Here is a 14,639-nt window from a genome sequence, read left to right on the forward strand (position 1 = left end):
TAGCCTTGTTTACACACTTTGCCCCTTTTAACTGCAGCAACTGTACAGAATTTAAAACTAATTGTAAATATATACAGTGCCGTAAAAAAGGATTTGCCCCGTCTGATTTTCTCTATTTTTGCATATTTTTGATACCGAATTTGATCAGACCTTCAACCAAAACCTAATATTAGATAAAGGGAACCTGAGTTTGCAAATAACAAAAATGGATACTTATTTTATTTAATTAACAAAGTTATGCAAGACCCAATTCCCCTGTGTGAAAAAAGCAMATTTTTTGTCCATTAAAATAACATCAAATTGATCAGAAATACAGTGTAGACATTGTTAATGTCACACCCTTCACAGAACAGCGCAAGCTGGTTCTAACCAGAATAAAAAGAGGAGTGGGAGGCCCCGGTGCACAACTGAGCAAGAGGACAAGTACATTAGAGTGTCTAGTTTGAGAAACAGACACCTCACAAGTCCTCAACTGGCAGCTTCATTAAATAGTACCCGCAAAACACCAGTCTCAACATCAACAGTGAAGAGGCGACTCCGGGATGCTGGCCTTCTAGGCAGAGTTGCAAAGAAAAATACATATCTCAGACTGGCCAATAAAAAGAAAAGATTAAGATGGGCAAAAGAACACAGACACTGGACAGAAGAACTCTGCCTAGAAGGCCAGCATCCCGGAGTCGCCTCTTCACTGTTGATGTTGAGACTAGTGTTTTGCGGGTACTATTAACTTCTCTGGGATATGTGGATGCTAGCTCAACAACAGCCAGTGAAATTCAGGGCGCCAAATTCAAAACAACAGAAATCTCATAATTAAAATTCCTCAAACATACAAGTATTATACACCATTTTAGAGATAAACTTCTCGTTAATCCAGCCACAGTGTCTGATTTCAAAAAGCTTTACGGCGAAAGCACACCTTGCGATTATGTTAGGTCAGCGCCAAGTCACAGAAAAACATACAGCCATTTTCCAAAGAAGGAGAGGTGTCACAGAACTCAGACATAGCGTTCAAATTATTCACTAACCTTTGATGATCTTCACCGGATGGCACTCCCAGGACTCCATGTTAGACAATAAATGTGTGTTTTGTTCGATAAAGTTCATCTTTATGTCCAAAAACCTAATTTGAAATTGGTGTGTTATGTTCAGAAATGTCTGCAAACAAAACATCCGGTGAAAGTGCAGAGAGCCACATCAAATTACAGAAATACTCATAACAAACAATGATAAAAGATACAAGTGTTATGCATGGAAATATAGATAAACTTCTCCTTAATGCAACTGCTTTGTCAGATTTCAAAAAGGCTTTACGGCGAAAGCACACCTTGCAATTATGTTTGGTCAGCGCCAAGTCACAGAAAAACATACAGCGATTTTCCAAAGAAGGAGAGGTGTCACAAAAGTCAGAAATAGCGTTATAAATATTCACTTACCTTTGATGATCTTCATCGGAATGCACTCCCAGGAATCCCAGTTCCACAATAAATGTTTGTTTTGTTCGATAAAGTCCATAATATATGTCCAAATACCTCCTTTTTGTTCGCGCGTTTAGCCCAGTAATCCAAATGATCAATGCACGATCACTTAGTTCAGACGAACTAAGGAAAATAATTTTATCAATTTTAGAATAAGGCTGTAACGTAACAAAATGTGGAAAAAGTCCAAGGGTCTAAATACTTTCCGAATGCACCGTGTGTATATATATATATATATATATATATATATACAGTTGAAGTCAGAAGTTTACATGCACTTAGGTTGAAGTCATTAAAACTGTTTTTTCAACCACTCCACAATTTATTTTTTAACAAACTATAGTTTTGGCAAGTCAGTTAGGACATCTACTTTGTGCATGACACAAGTCATTTTTCCAACAATTGTTTACAGACAGATTATTTCACTTATAATTCACTGTATCACAATTCCAGTGGGTCAGAAGTTTACATACACTAAGTTGACTGTACCTTTAAACAGCTAGGGAAAATTCTTTGCTTGACATCATGGGAAATCAAAAGAAATCAGCCAACACCTCAGAAAAAAAATTGTAGACCTCTACAAGTCTGGTTCATCATTGGGAGCAATTTCCAAACAATTTCCAAAACCCCCATAAAAATAGCCGGACTACGGTTAGCAACTGCACATGGGGACAAAGATCGTACTTTTTTGAGAAATGTCCTCTGGTCTGATGAAACAAAAATAGAATTGTTTGGCCATAATAACCATAGTTATGTTTGGAGGAAAAAGGGGGGAGGCTTGCTAGCCGAAGAACACCATCCCAACCGTGAAGCACGGGGTGGCAGCATCATGTTGTGGGGGTGCTTTGCTGCAGGAGGGACTGGTGCACTTCACAAAATAGATGGCATCATGAGGGGAAATTATGTGGATATATTGAAGCAACATCTCAAGACATCAGAAGTTAAAGCTTGGTCGTAAATGGGTCTTCCAAATGGACAATGACCTCAAGCATACTTCCAAAGTTGTGGCAAAATGGCTTAAGGACAACAAAGTCAAGGTATTGGAGAGGCCATCACAAAGCCCTGATCTCAACCCTATAGAAAATTTGTGGGCAGAACTGAAAAAGCGTGTGTGAGCAAGGAGGCCTACAAACCTGACTCAATTACACCAGCTCTGTCAGGAGGAATGGGCCGAAATTCACCCAACTTATTGTGGGAAGCTTGTGGATGGCTACCCGAAGCATTTGACCCAAGTTAAACAATTTAAAGGCAATGCTACCAAAAACTAATTGAGTGTATGTAAACTTCTGACCTACTGGGAATGTGATGAAAGAAATACAAGCTGAAATAAATCACTCTCTCTACTATTATTCTGACATTTCACATTCTTAAAATAAACGGGTGATCCTAACTGACCTAAAACAGGGAATCTTTACTAGGATTAAATATCAGGAATTGTGAAAAACTGAGTTTAAATGTATTTGGCTAAGGTGTATGTGAACTTCCGACTTCAACTGTATATACTGTATATATCCAGTGTATGCCGTCTTACATTTTTCCATTCTATTATTTTACATAGTATTATTAATATTAGTGTTTCACTCACTTCTCTTTGACCTACATTGTTGAAGCTTGGAGCATAAGCATTTCACTGTACCCTGCAATTACATCTGCGACCCTGTGCATGTGACTAATAAACTCCGAGTTGTATTTGTATTTATTATGGATCCCCATAAGCTGCTGCCAAGGCAGGGGTCTATCAAAATTAAGGCATGAAAAACATTAAACATTAAAAACATTAAAAACATGACATTCATAACAGATTTCACAACACACTAAGTGTGCCCTCTCAGGCCCCTACTCCACTACCACATATGTACAATACAAAATCCACTGTTTGCTTCACAGTTCCTGCTATTCCATAAGGTGTACTTTAATCTGTTTTTTAAATCTGATTCTACTGCTTGCATCAGTTACCCAATGTAGAATAGAGTTCCATGTAGTCATGGCTCTATGTAGTACTGTGTGCTAGTCGTTTAAACAGACAGCTCGGTGCTTTCAACATGTCAATAACTCTCACAAATACAAGTAGTGATGAAGTCAATCTCTGCTCCACTTTGAGCCAGGAAACATTAACATGCAGATTATTAATGTTTGCTCTCTGTGTACATCCAATGGCCAGACGTGCTGCCCTGTTCTGAGCCAATTGCAATTTACTAAGGGTTGGTAAAAGGCTGATTGGTCGGCTATTTGAGCTAGAAAAGGGGGCTTTACTATTCTAAGGTAGCGGAATGACTTTTGTTTCCCTCCAGGCCTGAGGGCATACACTTTCTAGTAGGCTTAAATTGAAGATATGGCAAATAGGAGTGGCAATATYGTCCACTATTATCCTCTAATTTTCCATCCAAGTTGTCAGACCCCGGTGGCTTGTCATTGTTGATACCAATAATTTTTTCACACTCACTTTACGGAATTCAAAATTACCATGGCTTATGTGTGTTCATATGATACCAGGAGTCGAATCCCGACTGAATGCCACCCCCCAAAAAATATTGTCGTGACCCACAGWCCTTGTTTTACCCATTCTGAATCGGGATTACGACCTACGGTCCACCACTTGAGAATGTGCTGTGACCTTGCCATAGAGCAGCCATAGGGGAAAATATATTTTTTATCACATTTAAAGAGTTRTAGCATACACCTGCAATTGACACAAACTTCCATGAAAGGATGGAGAGGCACTACARGGACAGGGAGCAGTTGGTTTTCAGAAAGCAGTGAATGGTAAACACACAAAATTAGCACTCCAGCGCATCAGGTAAATTCAAAACTTTTATTGGTATTAACAAACTTGAGAGGTGATGTTGCAGGGCTTTTCACATTTTCCACAGTTGAGGAATAAACAAATTCACATTAAAATGACCCGGTGTGACAGCTGAATTGTGTGAAACTAGATCAGATAGTTAGTGWGGACTTGCTCAGAGCAACAGTTGGTCGCAATGTGCTCCATAGCCCCCTCCCTTGGCCCTAACCCATTGATGTCYGCGGATCTGAAGGCTTTGRAAAGGTATAAGCAGTGTAGTGGTGGAGGGTCCACCTTACAGATCTGCAGACATCCAAGGGTCAGGTCCACATACTGGTTAGGACCAAGAGCGTAGTGATAGGGAGCAAATTGGGACCAGCTGCAAGACAAGAGTTGGGCAAATAGAGGAGTAAGTACATGAGCAGATAATCACCAGACAAATAYCAAGTCACTGTGTTGATACTTAAATCAACAGAAGAGTCGTGTACGTGTCAGTGCTGCACGTACATGCATCCTGAGATCACACAGCAGCGTAGGTTAATAAGTGCTTAAAGTGGTTTAACAGCAAAAATGGCAGTCTGTTTTAGCATTAGATATCCTGCAGCATAGTCTGGACTGGCTAATGCTAGAACARAATACCATCCCGGGTTAGTAGTTTGTTTCACATCTAAAACAACACAAAAGCTTGTCGGTATGAAATGCATTGAGCACCTATGATTTTCTCTCTCAGGTCAATATTATCTCCAGGAGTTGAAACAAAACGTACTCCCCATTTCACGTAAACAGAGCACAGAATTCAAAAAGAATACTGCAACAGAAATGCTCTTAATGTAATAATGATTTGAATGACTGTAGCCCTGAGGGCGAGGATAGTCGGTTTAACAGAATGAGAGATTATATTGCATTGGTTGTTGGTACCGGACAGTACTGTATGAACACACAGTGAACAATCCCAACTGCCAAAATGACTCACACACACACCAAGACCCCCAAGCACTAATCAAAGGTAAATCGTTAAAGAATGGCGCCGGAGGGGATGGCTGCCGCTTACAGGCTCTTAAACAATTGTGCTATTTTGTGTGTTTTTTCACATTGTTTGTAACTTATTTGGTACATCATGTTGATGCTACCGTGTCTTATGAATGAAAAGAGCTTCGGGATAAGAACAGCGATTACTCACCTCAAACTGGACTAATATTTTTTCTGTAATGAGTCTGACACAAAGGATATAAAGCTACTCTCAAAAGCCCAAATCCCTGTCATTCGCATGAAGAAAATAAAGATATACAAAGGGCGGAGATCAGGGTGCCTTGTGAGAATTTGTAGGTGAGTGGCCTCTACCATCCATTCTATTGGCCAACGTGAAATCACTGGAGAATAAACTGTATGAGCTCCGTTCGAGACTAACTTACCAACGTGACATTAAAACCTGTAATATCTTATATTTMACAGTCGTGGTTGAAATAAGACAAGGATAATATACAGTTGGCTGGGTTTTCCGTGCATGGGCAGGACAGAACAGCTACTTTCGTCAGACAAGGGGTGGGGGTGTGTGACAATTTGTCAATAACAGCTGCTGCGAGATGTCTAATATTAAGGTCTCGAGGTATTGCTCGCCTGAGTTAGAGTACCTCATGATAAGCTGTAGACCACACTATCTACCAAGAAGGTTTTCATCTATATTTTTCGTAGCGTCTATTTACCACCACAAACCAATGCTGGCACTAAGAAAATGCTTATCCAGAAGCGACGCTCCTAGTGGCCAGGGACTTTAATGCAGGCAAACTTAAATCCGTTTTACCTCATTTCTACCAGCATGTCACATGAGCAACCAAAAATGCTAGACCACCTTTACTCCACATACAGAGACGCGTACAAAGCTCTCCCTCGCCCTCCATTTGGCAAATCTGACCTTAATTCTATCCTCCTGATTCCTGCTTRCAAGCAACAACTAAAGCAGGAAGAACCAGTGACTCGCTCAATACGGAAGTGAAGTGGTCAGATGAAGCGGATGCTACGCTTCAGGACTCTTTTGCGAGCATAGACTGGAATATGTTCTGGGATTCATCCAATGTCATTGAGGAGTATACCACCTCAGTCACCGGCTTCATCAATAAGTGCATTGACGACATCAATCCAACAGTGACCGTACGTACATATCCCAACCAGAAGCCATGGATTACAGGCAACATCCGCACCGAGCTAAAGGCTAGAGCTGCCGCTTTCAAGGAGCAGGGCACTAATCCGGACGCTTATAAGAAATCCCGCGATGCCCTCAGACAAACCATCAAACAGGCAAAGCATCAATACAGGACTAAGATTGAGTCCTACTACMCCGGCTCTGACACTCGTCGGATGTGGCAGGGCTTGCAAACTATTATGGACTACAAAGGGAAACCCAGCCACGAGCTACCCAGTGATGCAAGCCTACCAGATGGGCTAAATGCCATTTATGGTCGTGTCAAGGCAAGCAACACTGAAGCATGCATGAGAGCACCAGCTGTTTAGGACGACTGTGTGATTATGCTCTCCGTAGCCGATGTGAGCAAGACGTTTAAACAGGTCAACATTCACAAGGCCGCGAGGCCAGACGGATTACCATGATGTGTACTCTGAGCATGCGTGGACCAACTGGCAAGTGTCTTCACTGACATTTTCAACCTTTCTCTGACCGAGTCTGTAATACCTACATGTTTCAAGCAAACCACCATAGTCCCTGTGCACAAGAAAGCGAAGGTAACCTGCCTAAATGACTACCGCCCCGTAGCACTCACGATGGTAGCCATGAAGTGCTTTGAAAGGTTGGTCATGGCTCACCTCAACACAATCATCCCGGGAAACACTAGACCCACTCCAATATGCATGCCGCTCCAAAAGATCCACAGATGATGCAATCTCATTCCACACTCCCCTTTCCCACCTGGACAAAAGGAACACCTATGTGAGGATGCTATTCATTGACTACAGCTCAGCGTTCAACACCATAGTGCCCTCAAAGCTCATCACTAARCTAAGGACCACCATGGGACTAAACACCTCCCTCTGCAACTGGATCCTGGACTTCCTGACGGGGCGCCCCTAGGTGGTAAGTGTAGGTAACTAGACATCTGCCACGCTGATCCTTAACATGGGGGCACCTTAGGGGTGTGTGCTTAGTCCTCTCATGTACTCCCAGTTCATCCACGTAAGCGTGGCCAAACACAACTCCAACACCATCATTAAGTTTGCTGACGACACAACGGCGGTAGGCCTGATCACCGACAACGATGAGACAGCCTATAGGGAGGAGGACAAGAGACCTGGCAGTGTTGTGCCAGGACAACAACCTCTCCCTCAACGAAAGCAAGACAAAGGAGATGATTGTGGACTACAGAAAARGGAGGACCGAGCACACCCCCATTCACATCAACTGGGCTGTAGCGGAGTGGGTCGAGAGTTAAGTTCCTTGGTATCCACATCACTAACAAATTAACATGGTCCAAACACACCAAGAAAGTTGCGAAGAGGGCATGACAATGAGTTTTCCACTCTCAGGAGACTGAAAAGATTTGGCATGGGTCCTCAGATCCTCAAAGGTTTTACAGCTGCACCATCGAGAGCCCCCTGACCGGTTGCATCACCACCTGGTATGGCAACTGCTCGGCATCTGATCGTAAGGCACTACAGAGGGTAGTGCGTACAACCCAGTACATTACTGGTGCCAAGCTTCCTACCATCCAGGACCTATTACACTAGGCAGCGTCAGAGGAAGGACTAACAAACTGTCAAAGACTCCAGTCACCCATGTCATTGACTGTTCTCTCTGCAACCGCACGGCAAGTGGTACCGGAGCACCAAGTCTAGGTTCAAAAGGCTCCTTAATAGCTTCTACCCCCAAGCCATAAAACTACTGATYAATTAATCAAAATAGTCCACCAGGACTATTTACAGTGCATTCTCGACCTGTATACAGAAAGGCTGCCAATATAGTCTATGGCCTCTATACAAATGCATTGAACATTCAACAATGCTACATTTTCTCAAGGTCTATCTATTTTGTAAATAAATTGTATTTCAATAACTTGAAGGGCAGATTTCAGATTCTCGCAAATGTAATATTATTAATAAGAGCAAGTAACTATTTTTGCTTAACTATAAATACACACACAATTCAAGGAAATACTTATATATAAAAAAAAATCTAAATCATGTTCAAATATTGCATTTGACCAAACCATACTTATTGACGCTCTGTTCAATAAGGCACGTTACCATGGATTAGTTAAAGCCATAAAAGGAGTAGAGGTTTGGCCTCACAGTGGCATAGCTAGAAAAACAACATCAGCCTCCCTGAGGACAGTCACATCAAAAGCACATTTCAAATATTGAATACAAAAACTCAAAGCTTCCAAACACACCTCCCATCAGCCATGTTCTTCTTATAGACTTAACTCACAATTAAATGAAGGTTGCGTCCCACCATTCCCTAATATAGTGCACAACTTCACTGAAGAAAAACAAACAAACACATGTACAGTCGTGGCCAAAGGTTTTGAGAATGACACAAATATTAATTTCCACAAAGTTTGCTGCTTCAGTGTCTTTAGATATTTTTGCCAGATGTTACTATGGAATAGTGAAGTACACTGCTCAAAAAAATAAAGGGAACACTAAAATAACACATCCTAGATCTGAATGAATGAGTAGCTCAGTAGTGTGTGTGGCCTCCACGTGCCTGTATGACCTCCCTACAACGCCTGGGCATGCTCCTGATGAGGTGGCGGATGGTCTCCTGAGGGATCTCCTCCCAGACCTGGACTAAAGCATCCGCCAACTCCTGGACAGTCTGTGGTGCAATGTGGCGTTGGTGGATGGAGCTAGACATGATGTCCCAGATGTGCTCAATTGGATTCAGGTCTGGGGAACGGGCGGGCCAGTCCATAGCATCAATGCCTTCCTCTTGCAGGAACTGCTGACACACTCCAGCCACATGAGGTCTAGCATTGTCTTGCATTAGGAGGAACCCAGGGCCAACCGCACCAGCATATGGTCTCACAAGGGGTCTGAGGATCTCATCTCGGTACCTAATGGCAGTCAGGCTACCTCTGGCGAGCCCATGGAGGGCTGTGCGGCCCCCCAAAGAAATGCCACCCCACACCATGACTGACCCACCGCCAAACCGGTCATGCTGGAGGATGTTGCAGGCAGCAGAACGTTCTCCACGGCGTCTCCAGACTCTGTCACATGTGCGTGTGAACCTGCTTTCATCTGTGAGCACAGGGCGCCAGTGGCGAATTTGCCAATCTTGGTGTTCTCTGGCAAATGCCAAACGTCCTGCACGGTGTTGGGCTGTAAGCACAACCCCCACCTGTGGACATCGGGCCCTCATACCACCCTCATGGAGTCTGTTTCTGTCTCTTATACACATCTAGATGTGTATAAGAGACAGCCTGGTAGCGCCTCCATGCTCTGGACACTACGCTGACAGACACAGCAAACCTTCTTGCCACAGCTCGCATTGATGTGCCATCCTGGATGAGCTGCACTACCTGAGCCACTTGTGTGGGTTGTAGACTCCGTCTCATGCTACCACTAGAGTGAAAGCACCGCCAGCATTCAAAAGTGACCAAAACATCAGCCAGGAAGCATAGGAACTGAGAAGTGGTCTGTGGTCACCACCTGCAGAACCACTCCTTTATTGGGGGTGTCTTGCTAATTGCCTATAATTTCCACCTTTTGTCTATTCCATTTGCACAACAGCATGTGAAATTTATTGTCAATCAGTGTTGCTTCCTAAGTGGACAGTTTGATTTCACAGAAGTGTGATTGACTTGGAGTTACATTGTGTTGTTTAAGTGTTCCCTTTATTTTTTTGAGCAGTGTATAATTACAAGCATTTCATAAGTGTCAAAGGCTTTTAATAACAATTACATGAAGTTGATGCAGAGTCAATATTCTCAGTGTTGACCCTTCTTTTTCAAGACCTCTGCAATCTGCCCTGGCATGCTGTCAATAAACTTCTGGGCCACATCCTGACTGATGGCAGCCCATTCTTGCATWATCAATGCTTGGAGTTTGTCAGAATTTGTGGGTTTTTGTTTGTCCACCCGCCTCTTGAGGATTGACCACAAGTTCTCAATGGGATTAAGGTCTGGGGAGTTTCCTGGCCATGGACCCAAAATATCGATGTTTTGTTCCCCGAGCCACTTAGTTATCACTTTTGCCTTATGGCAAGGTGCTCCATCATGCTGGAAAAGGCATTGCTCGTCACCAAACTGTTCCTGGATGGTTGGGAGAAGTTGCTCTCGGAGGATGTGTTGGTACGATTCTTTATTCATGGCTGTGTTCGTTCTTAGGCAAAATTGTGAGTGATCCCACTCCCTTGGCTGAGAAGCAACCCCAAACATGAATGGTCTCAGGATGCTTTACTGTTGGCATGACACAGGACTGATGGTAGCGCTCACCTTGTCTCTTCCGGGACAAGCTCTTTTACGGATGCCCCAAACAATCGGAAAGGGGATTCATCAGAGAAAATGACTTTACCCCAGTCCTCCGCAGTCCAATCCCTGTACCTTTTGCAGAATATCATGATGATGTTTTTCCTGGACAGAAATGGCTTCTTTGCCAACCTCCTTTTGAAGCTTCCAGTCTGTTATTCAAACTCAATCAGCATGACAGAGTGATCTCCAGCATTGTCCCCGTCAACACTCACACCTGTGTTAACGAGAGAATCACTGACATGTCAGCTGGTCCTTTTGTGGCAGGGCTGAAATGCAGTGGAAATCTTTTTGGGGGATTCAGTTCATTTGCATGGTAAAGAAGGAATTTGCAATTAATTGCAATTCATCTGATCACTCTTCATAACATTCTGGAGTATATGCAAATTGCCATCATACAAACTGAGGCAGCAGACTTTGTGAAAATKTATATTTGTGTCATTCTCAAAACTTTTGGCCACGACTGTACAGTGCTGGTCCCATGTTTCATGAGCTGAAATAAAAGATCCCAGGAATGTTCCGTATGCACAAACTCGTTTACATGCATTAGTGAGCATTTTATCCTTTGTCAAGATAATCCATCCACCTGACAGGTGTGGAAATATCAAGAAGCTGATTAAACAGTATTATCATTACACAAGTGCACCTTGTGCTGTGGAAAATAAAAGGACACTAAAATGTGTAGTTGTCTCACACAACGCCAGAGATGTTTCAAGTTTTGAGGGAGTGTGCAATTGGCACACCGGAGCCGTTGCCAGAGAATTTAATGTTAATTTCTCTAGCATAAGCTGCCTCCAAGGTCATTTTAGAGAATTTCGCAGTACGTCCAACCGGCCTTACAACCACAGACCACGTGTAGCCACGCCAGCCCAGGACCACCACATCTGGGTTCTTCACCTGTGGAATCGTCAGACGGGGGAGGAGTATATCTATCTATAATAAAGCCATTTTGTGGGGGAAATCTTATTYTGATTTCTTAAAATGTTTATTTAACCTTTGGCTGGGCCTGGCTCCCCAGTGGGAAGGCCTGGCTCACAAGGCAAAGGGTGGCTACTTTGAAGAATAAAATATATTTTATTTGTCCAACACTTTTTGAGTTACTACATGATTCCATATGTGTTATTTCATAGTTTTGATGTCTTCACTATTATTTCTACAATGTAGAACATAGTAAAATAAAGAAAACCCTTGAACGAGTCGGTGTGGGAAAACTTTCGACTGGTACTGTATATATTTTAGGGAATGGGGTGCCATTTGGGACGGAGCCTAAAATAATCAGTCATATTGATTCATCAAAAGCAGTACTAGCGTGTCTGAGTACTCACTTACTATAAATTATTGTAAAAATATATAGAATAAAGATATAGCCTTACTAACTCATTTCAATTCACATATTTCTGACACTAATCAAATATATTTTTACAGGTCTTGCTATTGCACAAAAATGCACTATTATTACACGTATATCTTATGATAAGGCAAGTCATCGCACAGTCAATAATAAGTACATGATGTTTTGGTTAAACAGCTCACATCTAGTTTACTGGCCCACCATTCAACTAGTAGGTTTACTTAGCTCAGTATACCACTGCATGTCAAATTCTTCAATGCATTGGCTTGTATGTTTGCAGGGGTTTTTCTAAGATAGCTTGTTTCATTGCAGGAAGGAATGATRCACCACCACTCAATCAACCCCCTTCCACTAATGTGACATCCGTGGATCAAGCGTCAATTTCCCCTGAAACCTATCATATGTAGCCTGGTCCCAGAACTGTTTGTGCTCTTGCCAACTCCAACGCTCAGTGTCATTTTCTCCTATTGAAATCCTTGGGTGGGCCGCCATCCAAACTGTGTAAAAAAGAAAAGATAAACAGGCCGGTTGCGCCCACTGTCACGTCCACCACCTAAGACACTTTTTGATCCAGAAAAACCCCTGCAATCAGTGACAAGAAGTTGGTCTAACAGCACAAACAGACAGGCACTCAGAMCGCCCATTGTCAGAAAATACGAGTACTATTGTTCCTGGTGTAGTGAGTTGTTTTAAGAGCATTGAGAACAGGCGCAGAATTAGAGCAACGTGATAACATTCAGAGCACAATGACAACTAATTAATACATACAGTACCAGTCAAAGTTTGGAACCTACTCATTCAAAGGGTTTTATTTTTTACTATTTTCTACTTGTAGAATAATAGTGAAGACATCAAAACTACGAAATAAACACATATGGAATCATGTAGTTGCCAAAAAAGTAGCCACCCTTTGCCTTGACAGCTTTGCACACTTGGCATTCTCTCAACCAGCTTCATTAGGTAGCACCTGGAATGCATTTCAATTAACAAGTGTGCCTGATAAAAGTTAATTTCCAGAATTTCTTTCCTTCTTAATGTGTTTCATCACTTGTGTTATGACAAGTTACGGGTGGAATACAGAAGATAGCCCTATTTGGTGAAAGACCAAGTCCATAATATGGCAAGAACAGCTCAAACAAGCAAAAAACAGTCCATCATTACTAAGACATGAAGGTCAGTCAAACGGAACATTTCAAGAACTTTGAAAGTTTCTTCAAGTGCAGTCGCAAAAACCAAGCGCTATGATGTAACTGGCTCTCCCAACACAGGAAAGGAAGATGCAAGAGTTACCTGCACCTCAGATTGCAGCCGAAATAAATGAATTCACAGAGTTCAAGTAACAAAGACACATCTCAACATCAACTGTTCAGAGGAGACTGCGTGAATCAGGCCTTCATGAGTCAAATTGCTGCAAAGAAACCACTAATAAAGGACACCAATTACAAGAGACTTGCTTGAGCGAAGAAACACGAGAATGGACCATTAGAACGGTGGAAATCTGTCCTTTGGTCTGATGAGTCCAAATTGGAGATTTTTGGTTCCAACCGCTGTGTCTTTGCGAGACGCAGAGTAGGTGAAGGGATGATCTCTGCATGTGTGGTTCCCATCGTGAAGCATGGAGGAGGTGTGATGGTGGTTTGCTGATGACACGGTTGGTGATTTATTTAGAATTTAAGGCACACTTAACCAGCATGGCTACCACAGCATTCTGCAGCGATACACCATCCCATCTGCGCTTAGTGGGACTATCATTTGTTTTTCAACAGGACAATGACTCAAAACACAACTCCAGGCTGTGTAAGGGATATTTGACCAAGGATATTGATGGAGTGCTGCATCAGATGACCTGGCCTTCACAATCACCCAACCTCAACCCAATCGAGATGGTTTTGGATGATTTGGACCGCAGAGTGAAGAACAAGCAGCCAACAAGTACATTACAAGTGTAATGTAGATTTTTTTTTATAATTTAAAAAAATAAAGAAAAACCCTTGAATGTGTAGGTGTCCAAACTTTTGACCTGGTACTGTAGGTCTCTAGATGGTCTTGATTTAAAAAAAAAATCTATTACCAAGATAGATTTGACTTCAGACACTAAAAAGACAGCACATAATACACTTTTCTAAAAAGAAAGTTGCAATTAAATACATATTTGGGAGAAGGACAATGTCCTCCTTTACTTTCCCACTTCTTTGAGTAGTGTCACACTGTGACTCACAGCAGGCAGACCACTAGGCTCCCAAGGTTGAACACACAGAGAGAGATTGTGAGCGAAAGCAAAAGATAAAGTCAGTGTGTCTGACCACCCAAATCCACCTGTACCTCCACACTCTAAGTTCTGGACTTAATGTGATAAGCACAACCATTGCCACCACAGCAAGTGCATCCCAATACTTCCTACAAATCTAAAAGCATCAGATTTGTGGAGGCATGGACTAGAGGGAGTTTCAACCACATTTCTTACACCAGTCATTTCCTTTTAAACCACAGAAGGGAAGTGAACAAGTGCACAATTTAGAAGGAAGGAGAGGTTAACTGGAACATAGCCATAACCT

Source organism: Salvelinus sp. IW2-2015, linkage group LG15, assembly GCF_002910315.2.
Source record: "Salvelinus sp. IW2-2015 linkage group LG15, ASM291031v2, whole genome shotgun sequence".
NCBI lineage: Eukaryota > Metazoa > Chordata > Actinopteri > Salmoniformes > Salmonidae > Salvelinus > Salvelinus sp. IW2-2015.